The 27,419-nt window shown below is 46.3% G+C and overlaps 1 long non-coding RNA gene across 1 annotated transcript; it reads left to right on the top strand.

The window, feature by feature from the left end:
* Positions 1–27,419, top strand: LOC125942164 (uncharacterized). The gene is made up of 4 exons (XR_007464871.1): positions 1–190; positions 10,276–10,383; positions 22,828–22,935; positions 27,296–27,419. It is a non-coding gene; the product is annotated as an uncharacterized LOC125942164 (long non-coding RNA).

Genomic DNA, 27,419 nt, shown 5'->3' with positions numbered 1-27,419 from the left:
TCTGTGTTTTCAAGTGCGCCTACATGGGCTCATTGATTGATTGATTGATTGATCGATCGTAGAACACCGTCAAAGTGTGAAGACAGCCCATGCGACAAGGACTGCAAAACTAAGTACGGGGCCAATAAGAGCTACAAGGACGTGGCCGGACACTGCAAAAAAGAAGCGTGTGTGTGCACGCACGTCGTCCGTAAGTCTCACTCCAATCACAGGGCATGTTTTATAAGAGACGCGTGCTGCGACCGCGTTTCATATTGAGCAGCCGTAGCGACTGGTTCCGTGCCACAGTGCACAAAGGCAGCGCAAAAGGCACGCCATCTCGGTTACACAGGAAGCTATAGGAAATACCTATATTCTCCTGTGACGCTACGTGCATATTGCATTGGCACATGGCCCTGCAGTCATTTTCAAAATTAAGTCGGAATCGATTACGTAAAATAACGCTCCCGTCAAAATCGCCGAGCCACGGCCCGAATGAACGTGTGCACTCCAGCAGAGTTATATCTATAATTCCGCTAGTTATTCCGTGATCGTGTTATGAGACTGAAATATTGTAATAAAATGTTTAACCATATCGAGACGTGCTGTTGCAACGAGCTTTTTGAAAAAAAAAAGAGTCTTTGAGCTTTGTAAGATCCCTGCAACGTTCCAAACGGCGCCCTAATTTTTTTCGCAAACCTTATTTCTATGCTCAAGCGGGTTTCGAAATTTCGATGGCTTCCACGAACTCCCACACTTTAAACTTCGCGCACTATGGATTCTTACGCACTTTGGAACAAAATTTTTAGTGGCATAGAAAGAGCACACACGCAGGAAAGTTGCACCCTCCAGGATAGATTAGAGGTCGAAACACCATTCTTGCACCCTTAATTTCTCGGAAAATTTCGGAAAATGGGTACGTTCGTAATCAGAACACCTTTCGTGCACCCTTTAATAATTTTAGGGGGCTAAAAGGGTTTTTTTTCGTGTGAAACGTACACCTTGAAAAATTAAAGTGTACCCGCGGGCACTTCAACATTTAAAGCAAGTAAAAAAATTTGGCAGAATCCATCTCACTGCGGCTGTCGACGGTAATGAGTTTAGCGACAATGTAGCGACAAAACGTATTCTTCATTTTATTTTTCGTTTGAGCATACCACAGCCCAGGAAGGGGTATTGCAGGAGTTGTAGGAGAAATGGTATTAGTTAAGTTCGTGGGGTTTAAATGCCAAAACCACGACCTGATTATGAGGAACGCTGTAGTGGGGGACGAATGCTGCATTGATTGCACTGCCAGCTAGTGCGGTGAAAATTTCATTTGATGAGAGGAAACGGATATTGTCAGCTAAAATTCCATAGGTCAATAGTACGTGGGGATAAAACTGTATTTCAATGTTTTAGTGTGAGCGAAATCTGGTCTCAGGTCAAGTTCATGATAACTGCGGGTTGAAGACTCATTAGCAACACATAAGTATTCGCTATTCGAAAACCTAAATGAACAGCTAATGATATTGTATATATATATATATATATTCCAGTGATTGAATTTCACGACAGACAGAGATTGGTTAAGGTTTAATGAACGTTTAATGAACCTATCGTATCTGTGGCATTTAAAGCGCGATGTTTCTTTTTGTACCGCCTCAAACTCTTTTACGTTTCTTTGATGGTGCTGGAACCAGAAAACTAAGGCATATTCTAGTATGGGCCGGACTAGCGATTTCTTTTGGGGCACATGGCATTGTCCGCTTCACATATCCTAGTTTTTTTTTCAGAGCTTTGTTAGCTACCGTGTGAACATGGTGAGACCAAGATAAAGGGTTTGTGAAGACACCTAGATATTTATAGCTGGATACCCTGTTTAACGGTGAGTTGTTGTGCAAATAACCAAAAAACGAGGGCGCAGTCGTGTTTGTAAATGACATTACAACAGTTTTAGACAAGTTAATATTCATTTGCCAGGTCTCACGCCAAACGCAAAACATGGCGAATGAATTGTTAAGACGTGTGTGGTTCTCTGGGGCTTCAATTACGTCGCCAAGGACACAATCGTCCTTTGCGTAGAGTAGGATTTTAGAGGGCAAATTATTTGTAACGTCGTTATAGACGACCTATAACGAGCCCTGGGGGGCACCGGATGAAACTGGAATCTTGGTAGATTTTGCGTAATTAAAATTACGAACTGTGATTGAACGGTTAGAAAGGAAGCTGCCTATCCATTCAATTATGTTTTCGTTATTTATAATTGCCTTCAGTTTGAACAACAGTTTATAATGAAACACTGTGTCAAATGCTTTCAAAAAATCTTTAAAAATTGATTCGATCTGAGTTGTAAAGAAGTGTCATGCGTTAATTCTGTATCCTGTATACTGTTTACGTTAATACTGTATCCGTGCCGAAATTCATGTTGAACACTATTTAATAGGTTGTTAGATTCTAAAAATTCAATTATGTGTTTGTGGACGATGTTTTCAAGCATTTTACAAGAGTATACAGGACTTTCGCGAAATTGGTCTGTAGTGGCTGAGGGTATGCTTGTCACCAGATTTATAGAGGCAGAGGTTTCGCTAGTTTCCAAGAAGACGGCAAAACACCACTCGACGCAGATTTTTCCAGAATGATTTATATATATTTAGCATCCATGAATAACATCGCACTAAGAAGGATTTGGGAGTATTATCGGGGCCAGACAATTTTCTGGTGTCTAATTCAAAGACATGGTTCAGTACACATTCTGCTGAGATTGTGATGTCAGGAATGGAGTAAGAAGAGTAAGTGTCTAACAAGAGTATTGTTGCGTTGTCAGTAGTGAATACGGAATAGAAATATGCATTTAAATCATTAGACGTTCCTACTCGGTCATTGACAACTTCATTATCTATTATAAAAGAAGATGATAAAGACAATGCAGGTGAGACAGACTGACAAAATTTACGCGGGCTTTCTTTTACCTAGTTTGGAAGTTACACTTCAAATTAAATTTTTTGTCTGCTTGATTTGAAGCGAAGCTCTTCGTTTACTGCATTAAATCTGCCGAAGCTATCAGGATTGGCACATGCTCTAGAGCGTCCTAATCCTATTAAACGGCCTGATAGACGTGGTAGGTCTTTAATCATATATGGTAAGGCGATATTTTTCTTTTTTGTTTGCAGAGGAACAAAGCGCTGGGTGCGTGATTTAATAATACTTTCGAAATTGTAGACGATGATATCCACATAGCATTTGTGGCTGAAGTTGCTAAACTTATTAAAGAAAAAAACTAAATGATCGAGTATAGACGTGCCACTTACATGATGAAAGCCATAAAATGTCGTTAATAGAATGCAGGACTTCGAAATGGGACAAGGAAGTGAAAACAGTACAGCCGTGTGGTCCGAAATCCCATCAATTATTTCGCACTGAGAATAATTACCTACAATGCCTGAACCTAAAAATACGAGGTCAGGAAGAGAACTCTACCTTGTGGGACCCTGGACGATTTGTGTTAAGAGCCGGACAAGGATATACTAATAAGTTCACTTGCTAGAAAGGCGCCATGTCCAAAAGAAGTGTGTGTATCCCAGTCGACACCTTGTGCGTTGGTCTTCCATAATCATAATATTTAAAATGTGGAAATTGTGTTTGTGCACAGATTCATAGAGCACATGTAGACTGTCAGTGGAAGAAGCTGGAGGATGGCAGAAGACCGACAGTATTAAATTTTGCTTAGACAAGTTAAGTTTCCACTACCAGGACTCAATATTAGAAGACCAGGAATGACAGAGAAGCTCACATCCGACCGAAATAAAAGAGCGACAGCACCTCCTCTGCCATTTTTATTTTCGATCCAAACGGACAGTGACGTAACTGGAAGGTGTAAATTCTGAGTCTACTATACAGTCATGTAGCCAGGTCTCAGTTATGCCGACTATATGGGGAGAATACAAAGGTGTTAGTGACAAAAAATCACGGAACTTGCTCGCTATGCCTCTAGCATTTGGATTCAGTAAAGTAAGCTGTTCAGAGGAGGAACGCGGTAGTCAACTGGCACATGTGGATAATGATGTAGGTTCAGAGGTACCATTCACAAGACTGTTAGAAGATATAACCCAATGGTAATGCATGTCATCAATGAAAACATGGTCGCGCCGAAGATTCACAATGGTACCATTTCTTCCAAATGATGTGGTAGCATTCCAGAGCTCTTTACGTAAAAAATGTACTCTAGGAGAAAAATACCCAGAAATATGGAGAGATGAGCCCTTTAGTTTTGAGACGTTTTTCATTACGTCACTTTTGCTTCGAAAGTCCACTAACCTCATAATCACAGAGCGGGTGTTCACCTCCATTTCTGCCGATTCTGTGCAACCACTCTAATGAAGGATAAGCAATGTTAAGCTATTTAGGAAAGATGTCCGTGATGCTGTCTTTAAGCATTTAGGCCGTTATTTTCTTTCTTGTCTTCTGTGAGTCCTTGAAAGATGATGCTGTTACGCCTAGAACTTTCTAAATCATCGTTTTTTGCAATAAGTTCTTTAAGAGATAGCGAAAGCGTATTTCAATCGAAGCGTAATTAATTGCAAGGAGGGCTATCGTCGACGGGAAGGCGGGAAGGTTCCAACGCACTGAGACGAGACTCAACCGCTGGTGTAGAAGATTTAAGTGTGGTAATGTGAGATTCTAGCAAATCAAGTGTTGCTGAAGCAAAGTCGGTTTATGCGCACGATAATTCCAATGGTGACACGCGGGATTTTATGGCATCCAGTTGATTATTAAGAGATTTCTGCAACTTGTCTAGGTCGTGGCACTTCCTTCCGTAGACCAAGAAACATAGGAGATATGCTGGGGCTATCTCTGGCCGCACCTTTGCATGCTTCTTTCTTTGGGCCACATCAACTATTTGACCTTGTTAAGCGTGTCGTGTCAGACTGGTCAGATCGCTCAGTATTAGATGACTGTACAGGCTTTGGTTCAGGATGCATATCAGCATATCCGCTTAACAGAAGCCGCCGTGCGCAATACAGGGCACTCGGAAGGCATGAAATTAGACTGCGTTGGCAAGGCAGCAGCAGTAGTCTGCAATCATCAGATCGGAATTAATAAGAATAATTGCAATGACGGACCTGCGTAAGCAACTGTATACCATTAGGCATGTTGTCGATCCAGCCGCTGCTTTGCCCCCCGAAAATCACTGCCGCGGTAAGTCCTTTTGGGCATTCTACGAATGGCGTCATGGGTCAGCGACCACCAATGGATGCACCATCCCAAGTGACGTCATAGAAGCGAGAAGCGACCAGCACATCGACGGGCATGCTGTCGCACGCACCGAGGCTGTCACATGCTTGGGTGACAGGGCAGTCCGTCAGCGACACAATGTATTGCCGTCGTCGACACGAGTTATGTACTTTGCCCCAGTTATGTATGAAGCGTGTAATGCAGCGGGACTCCTCTTCCACGCTTCAATGAGAACACTCGGCACCTTCTAGCGGCGGCACCGCGAAGCCTGAGCGCCTGTGCGTGCGAACGCTGAGAAACTGCGGCAGCTTCTCGCGCTTCTTTTTGAACACGCTGCGCCCTCAAGTGGCGCTGGCGAGAAGTCCGCGCGTAGCGTCCGTAACGAGAAGCGTGGCGCACCGATTCCTGCGAACGCTGAGAATTGTTCCCTCGCTTGCCGCACACCCAGCGGCACATACACAGTGACCCAAGTTGACGAGAGGTTCATTGAAGAACGGCACATACCCAGCGCATTCATGATGCAGCTCGCTAAAGCGTTGGCGTGAAAGACGCTCATTGAAAAAATAGCACACACCCAGTGCATTTGTAACGCAGCCTGCCAAAGCGCCGGGTTGCTGTCCTTGCGGAAACCGTATGACGTGGGTTTCATTGCACTTATCATTGGTGAACTTTAGAAAATCATTTCTGTCATTGTAAAGCGGCACACACCAACGTTACAGCATATACAACGTTACTTGTGTCGCAGTTGTAATCCCCTTGGATTTTGAATGAAAATGAAGACGCGGTGCTCACAGCAACAGTAGCCATCACTCATCATATGGGGAAAGTTTGCATCGAACTTCTCCGCATCGTGCGCAGCCTTAAAGTTAGCTGAGTTAATTTAAGGAGACGTAACAGCATATTTGAGGTTGGTGGCCCGTCTGTATACCACCCGCGGAAGATCAGGAACAATTTGGCGCATTTTCTCGCTCTGTAATAGTATGGTATCATGTGAGGATACGATTTATGTTTCGAGTTTATGCTGAATACCTGAGGACAAGGTTAGTCCGTGAATCTGGGGGAGCTCGTTTGCTGTTGATGAGCGCATGACGATCAAGGTTGTCGGCTTTTTGAATCGCGCCGCTGATAACAGAGGGAGGATAACGCTGGCGTAGCAAGTCGTTACGGAGTTGTTCACAGTTCAATGCAAAGTCCTCTTTTTTAGTGCATATCCGCTTGACACGCAGAAACGAAGAGCTTGGCTGTACGGGATTGCTGTTTTAAAATGCTTTACATGGCTACTATGAACATGTAAGTATTGGGGCTTATCGGTTGGTTTGCTGTAAACTGATGGGGCAAGCTTGTTGCTGTGCACACTTACACTAATATCCAGAAAGGTGTTGCTGAATCCGCATATGTATATGGGAGTATGAGATTGTTGGATGGACTGCACTTAAATGAGAAATGAACAACGATAATTCTTCCTCGCCGTGGGACCAGACTATAGGAATACGTCGTCTATAAACCTTTCGTAAAACATTGGTTTTAGCGCGCAGCTCTCATGAAACGCTGATTCCAATATGACCATGAATATGTTGGCGTAATTTGTACCTATTTTATTGCCCATTGATGTACCCTTGACTTGCACGAAGTGATTTTCATTAAATTACAACCGCAACCTTACAACTGCGATTACGACTGCGACACGTGTAACGTTGTATATCTCCTCGAATGACCCATTTGCCGCGGACAGTACATCGGACAAACGGAATCCCCTTTTAGGCTACGCTTTAATAATCATAGGTCACGTGTAAAATCTATACCGCTGCTCCCCCTCTCCAAAGATGTGAACACACTATAGGCCACCCTTCCGAAAAAAGTTGCAGTTTCGCCTGAAAGGTGCAGCATCGATTGCGATAGCAAATTAGTAAACTGCTATACGAAGTAAAAATATTAGTTTTATCGGCCGTATAGCCTCGCAACAATTTGCTTACTAACTCAATTACCAAGCATGGAGCAATGCGCGCACAGAATAAACATGAACACATCTCACTCAATGACCGCGGAAACTCGCTGTCAAAACGCTGGGGTGAAGAAGCGCGACAGCAGCAGCGAGCGAATTCACCTTCGTGCTGTATCTCGCTTCAACGCGAACTAAGCGTCGAAAGCACAGAGCATACGAAGCTATATACCAGCACTCGGCGCACTTTCTCCATGTCGCAGATCGTTTTGATGATTTGAAGATGAGGCCCCCGCAAAACCGCATAACACATGCACCGTGTAGATAATTGGCGTATCCCAAGAATGTACCACAAGGAAACCGTAATGTCAACCAGTAGTGAAAATACGCGCGCCGGTAAGAGAAATTTTAATGACAGGTGGGAAGGTTAGCCAAACAAAAGGTTTGGCATGCTACATCGGGTTTAATGTATAACTATAGATCGCAGCACGAAAGAAAAGCAAGAACGCAGACCGATTTACTCGCATAAAAACTCGGAAACGGGCAGCATAGTGAGCACCATGAAACGAAGAAAGTGGGAAATCGAGACCTGCGGTGCCGTCAGTTACCGAAACGTTATTAATATCTGTCCTTTTGGCTCCACCACAGAGATGGAAAAGATTTTGTTACTTTGTTAGAAATAAAATACAATAACACAGTTCTGCAAACTGCCCCCAGTGATACAATTAAATCGGACAAAACTCATGTTTTATACGCCGCTCACAAATTATACCAGAAATTTGTAAGTAGAACTCATGAAAAGTCTCGTAAACAACTTCACGTAAGCTGTAAACAAAAAGAAAATTACCTGTTATTTTACGTGCCAATACCATGATCGGATGAGGCACGCCGTATAGTGTGGGGGGGGGGGGGGGGGGCTCCGGAATAATTTTGGCTGCGTGTACCTATAGGTTTTTTTTAACGTGCACGGCACGCGAGCGTTGCTGCATTGCGCCCCCATCGGAATGTGACCGCCGTTGCCGGGATTGAACCGGCGACCTCGGGCTCAGTAGCATATCATGCCATAGCCACTGGTGGGTCGTGCGGCGGGTCTGGCTGTATACTCGTATCACATCTCACTTCAGACGATCTAGCAGATGCAGTTTATAGAGCGGCTACATATGCTTTCGTTGCATATTCGAGGACCCTTCTGATAAATAATTGGTAAATATATAACGCCCTAAATCAAAATTAGGGTTCGTACAGTCCCTATGGGATCCAGCTTTCTCTCCAAAATGCCACGAACTTCATCATATTTGGTTCAGCGGTTGTCTAATGAGATTGTTTATTAATATGTATCTTTCTGTTGTAATGTTTAAGCACTTCGCCGTTCTTGTGAGGATTTTTTTTCCTTCTTTTCATTTTCTTTTTTGATTTTTTTTTCACCATTACAAGTGACAATGTATGCAATTCCACTCCTGCATGGACCGAATAGGCTTGCAGTATTTTGAAATAACAAAAAATATCCGTTTCACGTGTAATTTGAATAGGCAAATCGGAGTTGGCCCCTAGCTAAATGCCTCCTCTTAACGTGACAAACTTTCCTTCACATACTGACGGAAGTGATCGTTGCATCCGCCACTGTAAAATAATTCACACCTTTAAAAGTGAATAAGGGTCTAAAATGATTAATAACTCACATCATCGCACATTTTTTGGAATGTAAGGGTGAGAGTTATAAAGGGTGTAAATTATTTTAAAATGTATATGGTGCTCGACACGAATCGGTCAAGGTAAATGGCTTTCGACTTTCGATTCCCACAGCTACGGGCACGACTTCTCCGATAGTAATAAACCTATAAACCATAGCTTGCCTAATGCTCTTGCCTGTCTCGGCAGCCACCCGTTGTCAGTGGACGTTATATTGGGCCGTTGGAGTAGCTGTAAATGTAGTTTCCATGGCCATCCAGGCCTTAGTTGACATTTTTTTATTGCGATAGCAATTATATGGACACTCCAAAGCAGATTTCTGCCGTCGGCGTCGCCGTCGCCGTTGCCGTCGCCGTCGCCGTCGCCGTGAGGTTCCGTATGACGTCAATGGAGATGAAATCGTCGCCGCGCGCGTGAGGGTTCGTGAGGGAAAGGGAAAGGTTGGCGCTATCTTCTGCAGCCCTTGAGGGAGCACGGCTCAGCGCCAATCGCCGCGCGCCGCCGAACGCTGTATGTGCGAGTGAAAGGGCGCGAGGGACGCGCGCTTTCACGGGGAGTGAACGCACGGCGGAGAACAAACGCGCGTTCTGTGCCGTGCTCCCTTAAGGGCTGCACAAGTAGGCGTCTCTTTCCTCCTTTACAATCACCATATATGTAGAGCAAACGCGCCTTCTTCTGACGCACGAAAGGCCGTGAGGGGGGGGGGGGGGCAGGGAAGGGAGGCGACGTTTAGCTGCGGCACCAAGTGCCTATTTATATCAGAGGCTCCGGCAACAGTCACCAACGCTGCACGCATTTTGTGCGAACGCGGGCAAAACGCCGACGGCGTCGACAACAGTGCTGTGTGTTGCCGGTGCTGCTGCATGTCCAAGTTTGTACAGCGGATAAAACTACTATCCTTACTCCGTATAGCTCTCTACTAAGTTGCTATCGCAATTGATGCTTCGCCTTTCGGGTGAAACTGCGACAACTTTTTTCTTTAAGTGGGTGCTTGGACTCCAGGCAGTAGACTTGCCCAACGCTGTGTGTTTTGCCTCTTCAATGTGTCGTCATCGTCACCATCTCCACCCATCGCGGTGGCTTAGCGACTATGACGCTGCACTGTTGAGCACGAGGACGCGGGCTTGATTTCTGACCACTGCGGCCGCATTTCGATGGGTGCTTGAAAAGAAAAAAAAAACGTTCGTGTACCGTGCGTTTGGTGCACGGTAAGAACCCCATTGGTCGAAATTATTGCGGAGTCCCCCAATACGGTGGGGCTGACCGTCATATCGAGGCTTTGGCGCGTAGAACTCCAGAATTTAACTAATTATGGTCGCCCATCTTGTCTCTCTTCCCCTTCCCCCAGCGCAGAGCAGCTGGCTAAAGGAATGTCATACAACTAAAGTTTTCTTTCTCGCTCTCTCTCCGATATTGCAGCCTGTAACGTGTGTCTCTTCTCTCCCGGGCTACAGTTTGCACCAAAGAACGATGCGAGGCGTCCTGCAAAGCCAAACATTCTGCCAAGCACAACCTGACATCGACGTGCGACCAGTACATCTGTCGGTGCACCTGGGCAGAGTGTGAGTGTGCACACATCTTTGGCCGTCGGCAGCACGAACAGCCGCTCGAGAATGTTTTTTTTTGTAATCCTTAATCCCACTGCAGGGGCTCAGAATCAGGCACCGCGCATTTGGATTGTCGCTCATTTGTAAGATCGTAATTAAAATCTGGCCCTTAGTTTCACTTTCAACTCGCTGCGGCCTTCATAACTGAACTGTGACCGGCCTTTACTTATCGCAGTTACTGTCACGCATGAAAGCACTTTCACATTTTTTTAAAGGGGGGGGGGGGGGGCGTTAATTGGTGTCTAGAGCATACTTTCACTCGACACTCCACCTCGACCTATGAGAGTGGATGGCAGCGCCGCCCCTCGACTGAAGTGGACATCTGCGCTTAAAGGGACGCTAAAAGGAGAAAAAGAAAACCATACGAGCTGTATTAGTAAGTTAGTAAAGTACAGCTTTACAATAGCAAGAAAGCAACTCTGGGCGTATAAGAAGAGGCTTACTAAGCCAGAAAACACTCCGGGTGGCGACGCCGCTTTGAAGTTCCCGCACCAGTTCGCCGTGACGTCATGATTGTTACGGCATCTATTCGGGACGATAGCAGTTAATTTGTTACCCGTAAAGGTACACCGCATTATATTTTTAAAGAGATAAATAAACGCTGAACTTTGCAAGCTTCAAAACTTTCACCGAGGCACAATGACTCACGCATGAAAAAAAAAAAAAAACACTACGTCGAAATTAATGACGTCACACTGACGTACCGGCGCTGATGTTACGGCACAAAATTTAAAAAAATTCAAGTCTGGCTTTCATTTTCTCTTTTAACAATGAACTTATTATGGCGAAATTTGTGAAAATTGAGTTTTGAAACAATGCTTTATCGGTCTAATCTGATTTGGTGTTTCTCGTTAAACGACACTCCAAAGCAATTCCTGAACGAAAAATTTTGCAGCTCGACGCTGTCAGCGTCCGCTCAAATGCCATTGAGTTATTGGAGAGCTTTAGATTACGGGACGCAAGCGGCTTGCGTACGCAAGAACTAGGAGCGCAGACCCATACGTCTGGGCCTGCGCTGTACCGTGGCCCCAATAGACGCGTGCGTCTAAATGTCGTACAAAAATCCCTCACGTGACCAGATCCTAGGCACCTAGGGACACGATCATTTAGGGACTTTTGAGAAGGCGCGATGGTGGCGCCAAGTGACGACGGCATGGGATGGCGTGTTCGTTCTCGGCGTGATCGTTCTCTGGCCCGCGCCCACCGCGCGTTGTTCAACATTGCGTGTGTGATTGTGCTTGCGTTGCTTGTGTATTGGTTGTAGGTTCTGTGTTACTTGGCGGAAAGCCGTGAGTAGTGCTTGTGTGGCACTGCGGCTTTGGCCTCGGTGAGCTCTGGCAATACAGAACCTGCGTTGTGTGATCCGTGTTCCTTCACAATGCGGAGGTGGTGACGATTGAAATGTCGAAGTGGCGTAGCGCCTCGGCAGTGCAGTTCAGCGAACCGCGTCCGCCTTTGCATAACGGACGTCGAGAGATATGCTGCTCTCTACAAGTCATAAAAATGTGACTGCGTCGACCGCCCACGGTTCAGCGCTGAATGTGTGGTTCAAGTACTGTGCTTGAAACGAATGGCGCAGCTGTGGTGGCAGAACGCCATGAGGCCTCAGTTCGTGCTGTATGCTTGAAACGAGTGGTGCAGCTGTGGTGGCACACCGCCGTGAAATCCGTGCTGTGCAGACGCTCGAAATATCCAATTCACGTCGGCGTCTTGGCAACGGCCAGTTCGCGAACCGGCGAGCGGCGCCTCTGTGCCCGCCCTATTCGGTAGCATCGACGCAATAATATTTACGTAACCAGTCCTTGCTTGACAGACGCCGATGGCGAAGGTGCTGCGATATGCTGCCGGCCAGCTTTGCAGTTTTTCTCACATTAAAAACATGTAGCATATATACATGCCTAGCATGTGTTATAAGACAATGTCTACCATGAGACGATTGTCAGGAGTGCCCCAGTACTGCTCCCAATCTGGCATTCCACGCTTTGCATGCCCTCAGTAATCATGATGACAATGTGGGCCCATTTTCTTCAAAGTGAGTTGCTATTCTGTTTGCAAAATGGGGAGGCTAGCTAAGCTGGTCTGTTCTTTGTGTTTTGTCAATTTGATGACAAATTATTGGCAATGTTATTTTAAGGTGCTTTTAAAAGATGTTAAGCCTACCAAAAAATTCCACCAGTGGCAGTGTTCTTTGGTGGTGACAGAAAAGTGAAACTGCAGACGACCAAGTTGGCCATGCCCGCATTCTTGCAAAATTTAAGAGCAATGTCGGCACCCACAACCTTACAACTGTGATTGAGCCATGGATGGCCACATGCTTTCTGCACCAATTATAGGCCCTTACGCAACATCAGTGAAGAGCCAACAGACCAACGTACTGTGTTCCCTTCAACCTAGGCAGTCTACAGTTCATTGTTGTCGCAACAGCTGATCGCCCCGCAAATTCACAGCCTGTGCCTTCTGCTGCTACTACGGTCAACTCGTCACCCGTGCACAACACACTTCTAGTTGCCCTAGTGGTAGTGCCGTTGCTTCTAAATATTGAGTAACCACACATTGTAGGCTACAAGGGCATTGTTGCACTGCATCTCATCTCCATGTGTGTTGTGTTGCTGTTTGCATATATGTCCTTGTTTGATAAGTGCTCTGAATTTTTTTCACTGCTGCAATGTCTTGACTGCACTGTGGCAGTGTTGTATGTACTATCGATTAACCTCCATATACACAAGTGCTTTGATCATCAATCTTCAAAAATGCAACCTTCATGCTGCTCCTTCCTTCACAAGAAAGCGTGCATATTAAACATTATTCTTGCCCCAACTAGAATTGGTAGGTTCAATTTGGTCACCTCACCAGACATATCTAATCCGCATTCTTGAGTATAGCCAAAACTGTGCTGCACGTTTAATCGCCAGGGATTGCAACCAATATTTGAGCGTATCTAACATTATGTTGTCATTGTCACTACCATCCTTGGAATCGTGCCAGAATGTAGTGTCGTTTTGTCTGCTACATAAAATCATTAATAGTGAGCAGTCGTCCACCTTGCCTCTTGTTTGTCCATCCCACACATCTAGGTGCTTGCACAATCGCCTTAGCGTCCAGCACATTTTTGGTCGAACTAATGCCTTTGACTTGTGTGCTTTGCCACGTGCCATTAGGCATTGGAATGGTCTTCTCGATAACATTGCTGACATTAACAATACTGTAACCTTCAGACAAAAAATCAGTATGTTTGGGTAGTGTTCAAGTGGTTTCTATTTCTGGTGTATGTAACTTTTTTTATGTAATTATGCAATCGTACTATTCACTGTATAACCCAGCTTTCTAATGGTAGAATTTTACTTCACGATTTTATAATTTGTTATCTTTAATTTATTGCGTTGATCTTGTGTCGCTGTTTATATTTCTAACGTTGTATAACTTTTTCGCTCCTTTGTTATGCGATGCCCTCCCCCCTCCACGCAATACTCCTTCTGGAGCCTGTGACGTAGATGAATACATAAACCAGATAGCACTACTGTTTCTTGTGAAATCAAAATTGTGTATATTGTTGTGGTTTTACCAATAGAAGCTCTAAATCGTAAATTGTTCTCCTGCAATGCCAGCAACGTATCCATAACAGGCCAGTTGTGTATATTGCCTAGAATTATCGTTCTTAGACCCTGAAAAGTGTGGAATATCCTATCTTCCTGTCTGTCCGGGTCTTTATCCATTTTTCCGTAAACTTGGGTCACTGGGTAATCCATGGTATAAGGGGTAGAGCACTGGGGCTGTTGTGCTGAGGACACCCAGTTTGAAACAAAAATAGGTCACGAGGTATGGGCCGGGCCGCTCATCAATGACAAAAAAAAATTTCTTAGGTGCTGGGCAGATTCGAATCGAATGTCAAGCACCGACTTAGCGGCAACCCTGCTAACAGGCGTAGCATGTCCAGAGGGACTCGTGAGAGAGGAGCCCGACTCATACATGACTGATCTCTGTGGTGGCAATACAATGTCTTTACATTGTTTCAATGCTATCGTATTAGCATCGGCATCATTGTGAAATGGGTTGTGCCAGAATTTTTCTTTCTAAATTTATTCGCCTGTACCTATGTGCCACAGCTGAGCTTCTATCTCAACATTAGTCGATCTCAACTGAAGTAATGTATATATAGCCTTAGCTATAATTTCTAATGCGCATGAATGATTCTCACCAAGAGTAACAACCGCATCAATTCCATCACAATCTGCACCTGCATTATCAAATATGTTATAGTGAAGTGAGTCTGCTACAACTGAGGATCGAACATGTTTTCAGTTTCAAGCAAACCATGCCAGTCAATTTCATGAAAGTGGCATTACAGAATTCACAGGCATTCAATTGCACAATGCATGCTTATAGGCAATTTTATATTCAGTTCATGGCAGTTGCCATCTTGGGCTGTCGTAATCTAAATTTTGTGCATAGTGACGTCAAGTTTACTTAATCGTGGAACGTTAAAAACACCTGTGCACTGACTCTAGGTTGTTACAGCCAGAAAAATGGGCATGTGAGCAACCATGGTAAGAGCGCCCCAAAGCTCCAGTATAAGGGTGCCTGCATGCGCTCCCCCCCCTCCCCCCCTTTCACCATTCAGTGCAGAGTAGGGAAAACTGCGTCATTTGCAACTGAACAGAAGTTACAAAAAAAGAGTTCCATAGAACAATTTACTTTATTTTTCATTAATTGTACATAATGACGGAAGTCTGCAGTCAGGCATTCCGCTCACTAAGGCACATGGAAACAAAACAGGAAAACAAAAATGAGTAGCTCATGAAAAATTAAGCCCTCGAACATGCAATATACATCCATCACCTGTGCACCATCAGCCCGATTACAACTTTTCTATTACTGTGCAAATATAGCTGTAGCCATTTGCCTTTGCACACTCAACTTCTTTCAGTGGTTTATGGGTTCAATTTATTAGATATCTTTAGTGGCACACCTAATTTCCTTTTTTTTTGAGAAGCTCAATCACCACATACCTGTGATGCTTTGTTTCCCAAGCACCAAATAATGCCAGCAACCTCATCACATTATCATGGCAATCTCTTAAAAGTCACAATTTTATTTGGTCGTTTTGACAAGATTGCCAAGCTGATTAAACATGAATTGCACTGAATCCTTCTATATAATCTCAACTCTTTCCTTGATTGGCACCAGTATATCAAGCTTTAAGTTGACAACTTGAAGCATCACTTTCATATTCTTCAGGATAGGTAGGTTATCTTTATGTTTGCTTGGATTGTTACACATTATTGATGGCAAGCGCCATGAACACTTCCAGATTTTGCGAGAACTTTCATTTTTCAACTTCTATTTCATCAGTGACTCCACCACACCTACCGGTGTGATAGTTTTCTTTGCATGCAAGGAGTATGTTATACTTTCACAAGCATCATCCAAATGTGGTTCACGTTCAAGGCATTCACCAGACATGGTAAAGCAACATTTGGCGGCAGTTGCAGCAAATAGAGCAATGTAACAGTCGAAAAAGCAACCAATCTGCGATTGTACAGCAAAATCCCATTTTTGCAGCTACTCTGACGCCACTGCTGTAATATAATATGTAGAAAACAGACAGCCTAAGCTAATGATCAAAGAACTGCTCAGTGACAACAGAAATTCAGACATGTGATCAAACAACCGCTCAGTGATCCACAGATCCAGACGTGATGCTGCAGCAACTGTGGAATTCCTTTAACGTGTTTTCACAGTACACCCATGTGCACAAGAAATCTAACACTATAGGGTATACCATTTGGGCAGCTGCTTTGGTGCTGCTACCACTGCCAAAGTCCTGCACCCCTCAGTCAGTCAATAGGCACTGAAAGTACTGGATTTGCATGCAAGTAACACGACCACAAATATGATGCAACGAGCGGCTTTTGGTCTCTCCTAAATAAAAATTTAATGTGATTATATGTGTCACGAACCCGAATATAATGCGAGGCGCGTCCTGAGGCTGGAAATTTCAAGGAAAAAAAGGCAATATCCGTGAAAGTGAGCCATCAAGTATAGGGTGTGTCCTTCTACATTGAGCTTATTCCAATGACAAAATTCAGTGAGGCACCTGACACAGCCACCAACTCCACACCCCCTCACCACACATTCGTGCTGAGCCCCAACCCACACGATGGACTCCCATGTCTCATGTGAGCAGTGAGTGATAATCCTAACATACAGCTTGTTTGAAAGCAGAACCAAACAGAGTTCTGCAAACGCCACATTCGAGTTGAGGCTATATTCACAGCATAGCTGCAGTGCACGCTTGCTTGCTGTAGAGACTACCATCATAATAAACATGCACGGCATTGTTGACATTGTAGCATCGCCTCAGCGGGTTAAGATACGATTTGTTGCCCTTTTTGCACATAAGCACGCGTCTATATTGTGCGAAATTAGGGCACCACAGCTGCACCACTCGTTTCAAGCACAGTACTCAAACCACACATTCAGCGCTGAACCGTGGGCGGTCGACGCAGTCACATTTTTGTGACTTGTAGAGAGCAGCACATCCCTCGACGTCCGTTATGCTAAGGCGGACACGGCGACGCCACATCGCGGTTCGCTGAACTGCGCTGCCGAGGCGCTACGCCACTTCGACATTTCAATCGTCACCACCTCCGCATTGTCAAGGAACACGGATCACAAAACGCAGGTTCTGTATTGCCAGAGCTCACCGAGGCCAAAGCCGCAGTGCCACACAAGCACTACTCACGGCTTTCCGCCAAGTAACACAGAACCTACAACAAATACACAAGCAACGCAAGCACAATCACACACGCAATGTTGAACAACGCGCGGTCGGCGCGGGCCAGAGAACGATCACGCCGAGAACGAACGCGCCATCCCATGCCGTCGTCACATTTAGCGCCACCATCGCGCCTTCTCAAAAGTCCCTAAATGATCGTGTCCTTAGGTGCCTAGTATCTGGTCACGTGAGGGATTTTTGTACGACATTTAGACGCACGCCCAATAGACGGTTTCATGCTCGCGATAACAGCAGCGAGCGTGCCGCCCCCAAGAAACTTCCGGTCACGTGCCTTATCAGTCTGCTATGTCTTAACGCATGGTTGCTTCTCTGCCAGTTACATTTATCAGCTACGTCAGTGGTCAAAACCGGAAGCGGTGCAGGGCGTATGTTTGTAATCAGTGAAAAGGTCTATTGACCCTTTTCGCGGAGCAGTTTGCTCTAGAGGAACGAGATGGCGATTTCGGCGACGCGCCATACCTTGCCTCTGCGAATGCGCACGAATACGAAAGCATTACTGCTTTTGCCCTGTTACTGTGCGATCAGCTGTCGGAAATGCAACTTGGTATTCGCTAATGCACGGTGCCCAATTCATGCTGCAAAATGTGTAATGATATATGGAAGACGTGTGTGGTAGTTAGCTGCAAAAATAGTGATTCACATATTAAGGAATGGAAGCAACCTGTGTCGCCGCTGCTACATAAGGACTGCCTGTGTTGCCGGCCCTTCGCGCTGCATGGCTTTCCTCGAGGAGAAAAAAAGATAATTCATCCGCCAGCGCTGTATAGCTAACCTCCAAAGAAAGGATTTCAACTTGGTAACGTCGGCACTCTGAATACCGCTCATTATAAAAGAAAGTGGCGCCACTCACTGGCATAGCAAGTTTCTCGCACGTTATCTACATACGGCCACCCCTACTCGCACGCAAACTTACGCCCACCCTATCGCCAACGTATCAATAAGTGAATGGGCTCGCACTTCAATCGATGTGCCGAAGCATGAGTGACGGCGACCATACAGACTAGACACAAATGTTGGAAGCCGAACGTTTCGTGACAGTCCACAGAGTAAGCGAGGGACTAGTGATAATACGGCTTTCCTACAAGCTACCACAAAGTATGGAACATTTACATTCCAAGCTTTGTGCGCAGCAAGAATAAATCTATCGCAGCATAGCGCACCCGCAAGCGATTAGGCTGAAAATAAACAATCAAATAGTGGCCACATTGAGGAACATTACTGAGTCAGAAACATGACAAGCCGCTGCTTCGAAATGTTTGCAGAACAAAGAGCACACTGATTCTGATTTAATTCATTAGCGGAAAGTTTGGACAGCTTGGAATACATTTCTAGCCCCGCTTTTAGTACAAGCACAGTGTACGCTGCTCGCGCCATTTGGACAAGGCGTAATGCGCCCTGAAAGCACTTACGTATGTTCTCTGAGGCTGTGGACAAAGCTTCGTGTCGTCCACACAGTTACCGTCTACGATATGCGTCGAAACAGAGGTTTGCTGCGCTGAACCGGCGTCACGTGCTTCTATTGAAAACACGGAGGCAATGGAGGCAGCATGAGGCAAGCAATGGACGCGTCACCACGTGATCAAACATGGCAGCGCCACGGAAGTGCCGAGAAAAGGGTCAATAGTTTTTGCGTACGCAAGCCGCTTGCGTCCCCTAATCTAAAACTCTCTGTTAAAATGTGTTTCTCAAGAAACTTCTCCTCGTAAGATTCACCGTGGAGAGTTGTCGAAGGTCAGTCGCGGGGCAGCGCTGTGTTCCACTCGGTGGAGACGAAGGGAATAGATTAGAAAGGACAATTATTTAGAGAATACAGCGGTAAACGTTACCTAAACAAACTGAAGTGTTGAATGTAACTTTAAATTACAAGGCGCCCACAGTGTATACAGAAAGGTGCCATGAAAAGAACGTACAAATCATTCTTCCGTGCTCATGCGGCTTCGTTGAACCGGTCTTTGGTCCGTCGTCGAAGCTCTCAAATGAGCCAAAATGTGGTCTGACCGCAGCGACGATCGAGCACCGAAAAAAAGAAGCTGCTTCTTGAATGTATGGGTTCAGTCAAATAACGTGGTATACTAGGTGCTTTACGTAACTACAACCCAGATTACAAAAAAAGGAAATCGAGTAGCATGTCGCACATACAGGGACGTAAGTAGCACCGCACTGTTTGTGGATCGAATATACTTAGCGTCCTTCGTTTCCGGGTTTTATAATTTTTCTAAGTCGAGGGGCAAAAATTGTGGCCGGTTTTTGTTTGAGTATTTTGTAAAAACGAGGCATTTACCATATTCATGTATTAACAATATTATGTATGTCCACCACTTTCTCACAAAAGGTGGGCAGCGTTCATTAGTTTTTTAACACCCAGAGGTGCGCAAATGCACTCATTTTTGTTTTCCTCCCTCACCCTCACGGTGAAAATCCTTAAGTTTCGGCTACCATCCTTCTCTTACATTCCGTTTTCTACAATTTTAAAGAAACCATTCGCTTGACCCACGAGCTTAGTTTACAACACTTATTGTCTAGTGCCATTCCTATTGTCCAAGCGTGCCACGTTGCCTTGCTTTTAGGCGCGTGACTTTGCTTAGAGCTCACTCGGACTCAGACTCGCCGAAATTTTCCGAGATTACTCGAACTCAGATCATCAGAGCAACACTCAGCCAGGCTCACTCGGTTCAAACTCACCAGATCTATACTCAGCTATGCTCACTCGGACCTAGACACACAAGAACTTTAATCACCCCTGCTCAATCGGACTCAGACTGACCAGAATTATACTCAGCTGGGATGATTAGGACTCAACCTCAGCAGAATTCTACTCAGCAGGGTTCACTCGGACTTACTCATTCAGACCGAGAACATTTTCTTGGCCCACAGATCTCATGGACTCCGACACTCTCTTCAATTGAACATGTGAATGACAAAAATACCTTCATACCAGGCTAATATATAGGGAATGCAGAGGGATTAAAAACGCTGATAATTTAGAAAAGAGGACGCACGAAAGTTGTTAATATACAAGAAATTTCCTTTTTTCTTGGGCATCACGATGCCTTGAAGGAACGAAATAAGTATGACGCTCGACCTTGGCAGTGCTGAATTTATTTCTCCTAAAGATAAAATGTGCAAAATGTATCTTTAAAGAATATGCAAATTTTTGTTTCTGTGGCGCATGTGCATTTTTGGGCAGTTAGGGATGGATCACGGTCCTTTCTTTCTAGTACTCTACTAAATGAAGTCTTGCCTCGCAAACAAAACCTTCCCCTGCTGGAATTGTACGCAAAGAAGCTTGACTGTACGTAATGCCACTTATCCACGATTTACTATAGAACCGCAGGAGGGCCAGCTCGCTGTAATGCTTCTTGAGGTGTCCGACATAACGCTAGGCGCTGAGAATTTCTTTAGTTCTGTTTCGAGACAGGACTAGGGACGCCGCCCACCTCGGACGATTTTAGCGTCTGCTCATTTCCCTAAATAAAGTTTATTCCTCCTCCTCTGTTTCGTCGACGAAATCAGCCGTAGTTTCGTCTGTGACAATATACTCGTATATGTACCATAAGTGCTGATGCGCAATTCCAACAGTGACGCTGCTGACAACCATATTTGCTGACAAACACGGAAGATGGAAAAGATCTAAGAGGGAGTGTAGCGTGATCATCTTGAAGTATCGTCGTAAATATATTTTATTGCGATAGCAATTATATGGACACTTCCACCGGATTTCTGCCGTCGGCGTCGCCGTCGCCGTCGCCGTGAGGTTCCGTATAAATAAAATCTTCGCCGCGCGCCGTATGCCCGAGCGGAAGCGTGCGGGGACGCACGCTGTCACGGAGAGCAAACGCACTCAATCTTCCACGCGCAAGCAAGGAAGCGGGAAGCGAGCGCCGGAGGGAGCGGAGGGGGGGGGGGCGCATTTCTACTCTGCCAACAACCGCGCTCGTCGCTCGCTCGCACCGTCTCTTATCTCCACACGGCTCTGACCTTTATACGCTGTGCATTCGCCGCTCAGTTTCCGTTGAAGCGATAGACCGCACGTACCTTCGCCCGCTGCGGCGTATATGCGCTTGCTGCCAGCGTTTTGACAGTCGTTGTCTGCAGTAATTCAGTGTGATCTATTCATGTTTGTTTGTGCGCGCTCACACCACAGTTATTAATAGTCGGGCCACATTTTCCAACGCACGCTACACATGCAATGCTGCCCGGATCGGCAGTGCAGCGCTACAGGTGTGTCCCTTCGCACGCGCTGCCCACGGGCAGCGCTTCTCATCAACACCACCGTTTCACACGCGCCTTCTCGTGGTCATCGAGTCTCTCTTCATGTCGGTCTACTTACGCCGCAGCACACCTGCTTACTTAATCAGCTCATGTTTACTACAATTCATATTGCTACCAAAGCCGCTCACCTTACTTCGTATGACATTGCTGTGTTGCTATCGCATTCATTGCTTCGCCCTTAGGGCGAAACTGTGAGATTTTTTTTAAAAGGCTCATGGTAAATAGGCCCTCACCACGTGATGCGAACGCAATCATGTTTGTCCGTTGAGCGCCTGGAATGGAGAGTGCGCGACGAAGGCACCACTAAAACCTTCCGCGTTTCATACAGTGTATGAAAAAGCCCAGTAACCGTGCAGGGCCTACTCCTGAAGATATATTGCACAGATTTGCTCTAGAGAAATCGTCGTGTGGCGGCATTCACGACAGCTAACCTCGGCTGGCTTGCCGAGGGTATACCTGCTCGGCGTCATGCGCCCTGCAATTTCCATTTTCCGTCCGTCAAGGCACTAAGTGTGCGCGCGAAAGCTACATCGGCAGCGTTCAATCGCACTCCGATTCACCAGAGCAATGCTGAAAGTGCGCCTCACCTCGTTCTTCTCGAAGGTTGCGCTGGTCACTGAGCATTTGGAATGACCGGTCGCTCCACAGAAGCCTACAGTATAGTACCACTCATCATAGGCAATGCCACAAGCGTAGTTTAGCAGCACCACCAGCGAATGAGCAGCGCCATGATGTCAAGTCACGCTGAACGACAGCCATCACTCCTTCCGCGAGCTCCTACCGGCGCGGAAGGTTCCTGGGAGAGAGTGGAGGGGGGGGGGGGTGGGGATGGACGCGTTCTGCGCCGCGAGCGCCTGCCCGCGCGGCTGGATCTTGAAAGCCATCTGCGGCGGGAGCAGAGTCCGCCCTCGCTATGTTTTCGCAGCTAAGATAGCGTTGATCCGAGTGCCGGCATGAAGATCAATTCACTCGCTGCGAGTTTCCGCGGTCATCGAGTGAGATGCGTTCATGTTTGCTTGTGCGCGCGTGACACCGTGCTTATTAATTTACTTTGTGTGCCTATGTTTACAAGCTTATACGGCCGATAAAACTACTATCCTTACTTTGTATAGCTGTCCACTAATTTGCTGCTACTGATGATGATTGGAGTTTATTGGCGCAAGGGCCAGATGTGGCAAAAGCGCCAATATTGCTATCGCAATCGATTCTTCGCCTTACGGGCGAAACTGCGACTTTCTTTTCTTTTTTATAAAGATATGTTTAAGGAGCACCTTGCATTGCAATTCGCCTTATATTAGGCAAACACTACCGGTCTTTTGTTTCCTCTTTAGTATGCACCGAGGACGTATGTCAGGGTCTTTGCAATGAAAACTATAAAGGGATGGCCAACCTGAAATGGTCATGCAAGGAGTACTTCTGCATCTGCTCGTGGGAAAAAGGTGAGAAACCATTGCAGTAACTTGAGCATGCAGCTTATTCTGTCGCATCTGTCGTCGTCAATCCGTATTGTTTTCTTACGCAAGCAGCGCTTGCACTATTTTATGCGAGCGTTAAAGTGACGCCATCTTGGGAGGTTGACGCTGCCGGTTTCCAACTGTTCTTTTTCTTTCTGGGGTTTTACGTGCCAAAACCAGTTCTGATTGTGAGGCACGCCGTAGTGGAGGGCTCCGGATTAATTTTGACCACCTGGGGTTCTTTAACGTGCACTATAACGCAAGCACACGGGCGTTTTTGCATTTCGCCTCCATCAAAATGTGGCCGCCGCGGCCGGGATTCGATCCCGCGATCTCGTGCTCAGCAGCACAACGCTTTAGATAACTGAGCCACCGCGGCGGGTAGTTTCTATCTGTAACAACCAACTAGACACTCGAGTAGTATGCATGAAAATGGTTGTGCGGATGTGTTCGGTGTTTCGTGGCCATCTTATGATTAAGTCACTGCGCACAGAACTGAGAAATTGTTCGTGGAACAGTCCAAGATGGCGCGGACTCCAGAAAACGAGGCGGAAAAAGCGTATCTACACGTCTGCCGAGGCTGAACTGGCGTTGGCATCGTGTCGCGTTGTCTTGCGGCCAATTGAACACGACTCTCGAGAAAAGGGCCTTCCGGGCGAGAGCGTAGCATGCGACTCTGCTTAATTTTTTTCTATTTTTTTTTCACGATTGCCGGTGAGCAATTTCCGACACGAACCACTCGATCGTCGTTTCATTCGTGCACGCAGCAAGTAAAACTTCGCAGTTCGGAAATTTTCCGTTTTTCAAGAAAGCATGGCACCTTTCTGATGGCCCTGCATGACATATGAAAGCAAACCCTGGGTCAGCAACCGTGATGAGATCGCATAAATGAGTGGGTTGGGACTGACGGGAACAACCGCGCTTGCATCGGTCCCTTGCCGCTCTAAATTCAGAGTCCTGCGCGTGAACACTGCAGCCCGGTGAATCATGTTGTTGTTGTTGTTGTTGTTGTCGTTGTCGTTGCTGTCGTTGTCGTTGTTGTTGTCGTCGTCGTCATCGTTGTCGCTGTCGTTGTTGTTGTCGTTGTTGTTGTTGTCATTGTCGTTGTCGTTGTCATTGTCGTTGTCGTCGTCGTCGTCGTCGTCGTCGTCTTTGTTGCAGGCGGCCATATTTTTATCTTGCCGGAATAAACTTAAAGCGCATTTTAACGCCCCCTTTCAAACTTGACGGGACACTAAAGAGAAACAGGAAGTTCAGCTGGAATTAAAGAGGGACCTTCAGGAATGCATGCAGATTTTGTTGGGTGCAAAAATATGAGTTATTAGCGGAGAAATTCGTAAACGAAGACCAAATATTTCTTCCTCAATTTCTCTGACCCCAGATTTGGCGCTGAAGCAGTGTCGTCACAGATTTCATTGCTCTCAGCCAATCAGAACGTGCCATGATACGTCACCGCTTGCGTAAACGGCCGAGGCGCTGGCTGCATCATGGTTGCATGGCCGCTGCGTTGGCGTTCGCCGCGATTGATACCGTTGCTGCCGCTGAACCTTGCAACGAAGAGCTCGCCAGTAAAGCAGGACTGCATTTCAGCGATATTCAGTGAAACGGAGCGCGAAATGATCCTCCGTGCTCGAGCGGTAGGTGTTTCCGCGTGCGATGGCGGTGAGCTGCCGGCCGCGCCGGCGGAAAACAGAGATTCCTTTTCGTCGACCGAAGGCGAGGCATGCGGTCCGCCAGGCGACGATGTTCCCGACAGAACAAGCGTAGAAAATTGCGCACGTACTCGGTATGGTTATTTCGTGGCTTTATTTAATGACATTCAGCACTCACCGAGGCGCCAGTTTGCTGCTGCAGGAACACCGGTAGGGGGTTCGATGAACGCTGCAGTGAGGGAACAGCTGCTCGAGAAAGGACTGGCCTCTGGGGCACGCCAAGGTACTTTCCGAGGGCAGGATTATATACATAATCCGAGGGCGAGAAATTCAGAGAGCACACCATCGGTTTCTCTGGCTCTTTTGCCGTTTTATCATCGGCAGAGCACTGAGCCATTGCGAATGCCGGGGAGTCGGGGCTCATCGCGCGGCACCACATGAAAGCACACAATCGGGTCAACACTGCCGCTGCCCCTGAGCAAGCGCCTTGGGCCATTTATACAGCCTCAACACTACACACTCGAGGCATTTTCTGGCTGTTTCCCGCGAAGTCAACGTTTTTCGAGTCACGCAACACGCAACCAAACACTGTAGAGCGGAACAGACGCGCGCGATGATGCATGGAGCAAAAATGAAACTACGAAACTATCACGACCGGATGTAGCGCCATGCCATTTTTTCTTATTTATTTAATTTTGCGCTAAACTTGTACTTCCTCGCTTGAAACGGTTTAAAAAGTTGGCAAATGCTGTTTATGTACGTTTAAGGTGTATTTCATTTTGCGTTTTATTAACAGCGATAAATCGCTCTCGACCAATCGCGACCAGCCTGCGTTTGTAATCTCCGACGTCACGAACGTGTAGTGCGGGAAATTCGAAGGGGCGTCAGCACCTATCCTTCAGTTTTTCGCTATTTTCTCGCTTATTAAACATCTGTTTGCAGTAAGAATGGTATGACTGTGATCATGAAAGGATAATCTACCCTTTAAGCTAAACTTTCGGTTTCTCTTTAGTGTCCCTTCAAAGAGCCACAAGTACGTTACATCGCCTTCCGCCCCACGTACGCGCAATAATCTGCCATGTTTTTACAAACACCGCGCGTATAGGAGCGACTGCGCAGATAATTTCGTATCGCAAACAGCCGCTACAGGACTATTACTTTAGCTGTCGAAAGTATTCTGTTCTCCGCAACTCTTTCGTGCAAAATGCAGAAAAGCATGCCAAGGAAATACAAACCTAAAGGCTGCATTGTTGTCATTTCTGTCGTATTTAACATTAAAGGTTCTAGAACAACCCTATAAAGAACATGGCAGACTTTAGCCAGAAGCGTCGGGTGACAGCCGGCTCCGGTGGTATGCACGTAGATTTTATTCTTCGTTTTTTAGATGCGAAGCAGCTTATGGCGGGGGCTTTGTCCGTCCCTCCGGTGGCGTCCCACACCCCCACAGCGCATGCGCGTCCCTCTCTCTCCTCTCCTACCTCCCCCCTTTCTCTCCTCTAGGAATCCTCTACTGTACGGAGCGGCGCCCGCGTGCCACTCCCCCAAAGCGCATGCGCGTCCCCTCCCCCCCTCTCTCCTCTCCTATGATCCCCCCCCTTTCTCTCCTCTAGGAATCAGGAGCAGCGTGCACCGACAGCTGCATACTCCGCTGGGGGCGCTACGGTAGTTGAGCGGTATGAAAATGACGGAGCGCGCGCGCCTCATTCTCTCTCCTGTGCAGCGCCGCGAAGAGCGCTCGGGCCGCTGCCGCGAAACCATCTCCCGCTCAAGCTAACCATCTCCCCGCTGCTTCGCATCCACACATGGTTCCCTTTAGCGGGAGATGGAGTATTTCTCCCTATTTACTTTTTTGTATAGCTTTTATTTGATCTGGAAATTTAACGACTAAAACAGGTGCTTCCATGATTCAATACATATTCGGCATCCTCGCGTGTTTGTGATTCGTAAAAGAATGTATCCTAAGCGAATCATTCTGTTAGCGATACCGTAAGTGTCCTTTACGAATTCTTATCTTATGTCGAACCATCACGAACCTGAATATGCCTGCAGTGGCCGTTACAGCGAGCCGATGGGTACTGCCGCTTGTTTGCGTCCTTGCAGCGTTTCTTATGGTTTCAATATCATGTCTTAGAGGCTGTATAGCCTGTGTAATTGGTACTTTCGACGTGCCTCAAAGCCTGTGCGCGCAGACGTGCTACATGCATGCGTCATAATCATGCTTAAAAAAAGCCCTGTTCGCAGCTGGCTTTCCCGCAAAAGGACACTTTCTGGTGAGCAGCCCGCTTTCGTAATCCCGTTCGTTTTTAGAGCGACACCACCCCGATTGTAGCAGACGAAATTTAGGGTTCGACGAACGTTCGTCTGGTCGGGGATCATTAGGACACACTTGCGTAAAAAACATGGGCACCGACCGGTTGGTTTCCATGTTATTACACATCTGTGCCACAAACACATACGTGCGAGAAGTTCTGTGAACACGTTCGTTGGAAGCCGACTTCAATGTAATGGTGGCCAGTTGCTTATCAAGTAGTTTTTATACTGTACTACAGCTTTTTTCTGGCCCTCATCGTCTCTCGAGTGTACGACTAAGGCCCGCATAATCTTAATTACCGCCGTAGCAGGGAAATATCACATAGAGTTGTCATTACCAAAGCAGTGTCTTTATGTACTCTTTTTTGTTTATTCCTGCCTAGGAACGTAAACGGATCCAGTGACAAATTACCAACGAAAATCACCGCAACCACGCTATGATGGTCGTTCCTATAGTAAGAAACGAACAAAATTAAGCCCACTTGTTACAATAAATGCACTGGTGAG

Source organism: Dermacentor silvarum, chromosome 1 (genome assembly GCF_013339745.2).
Source record: "Dermacentor silvarum isolate Dsil-2018 chromosome 1, BIME_Dsil_1.4, whole genome shotgun sequence".
Classification (NCBI taxonomy): Eukaryota; Metazoa; Arthropoda; class Arachnida; order Ixodida; family Ixodidae; genus Dermacentor; species Dermacentor silvarum.
Note: the sequence above shows the minus strand (reverse complement) of the source record. Positions and strands in the feature narration are given on the sequence as shown.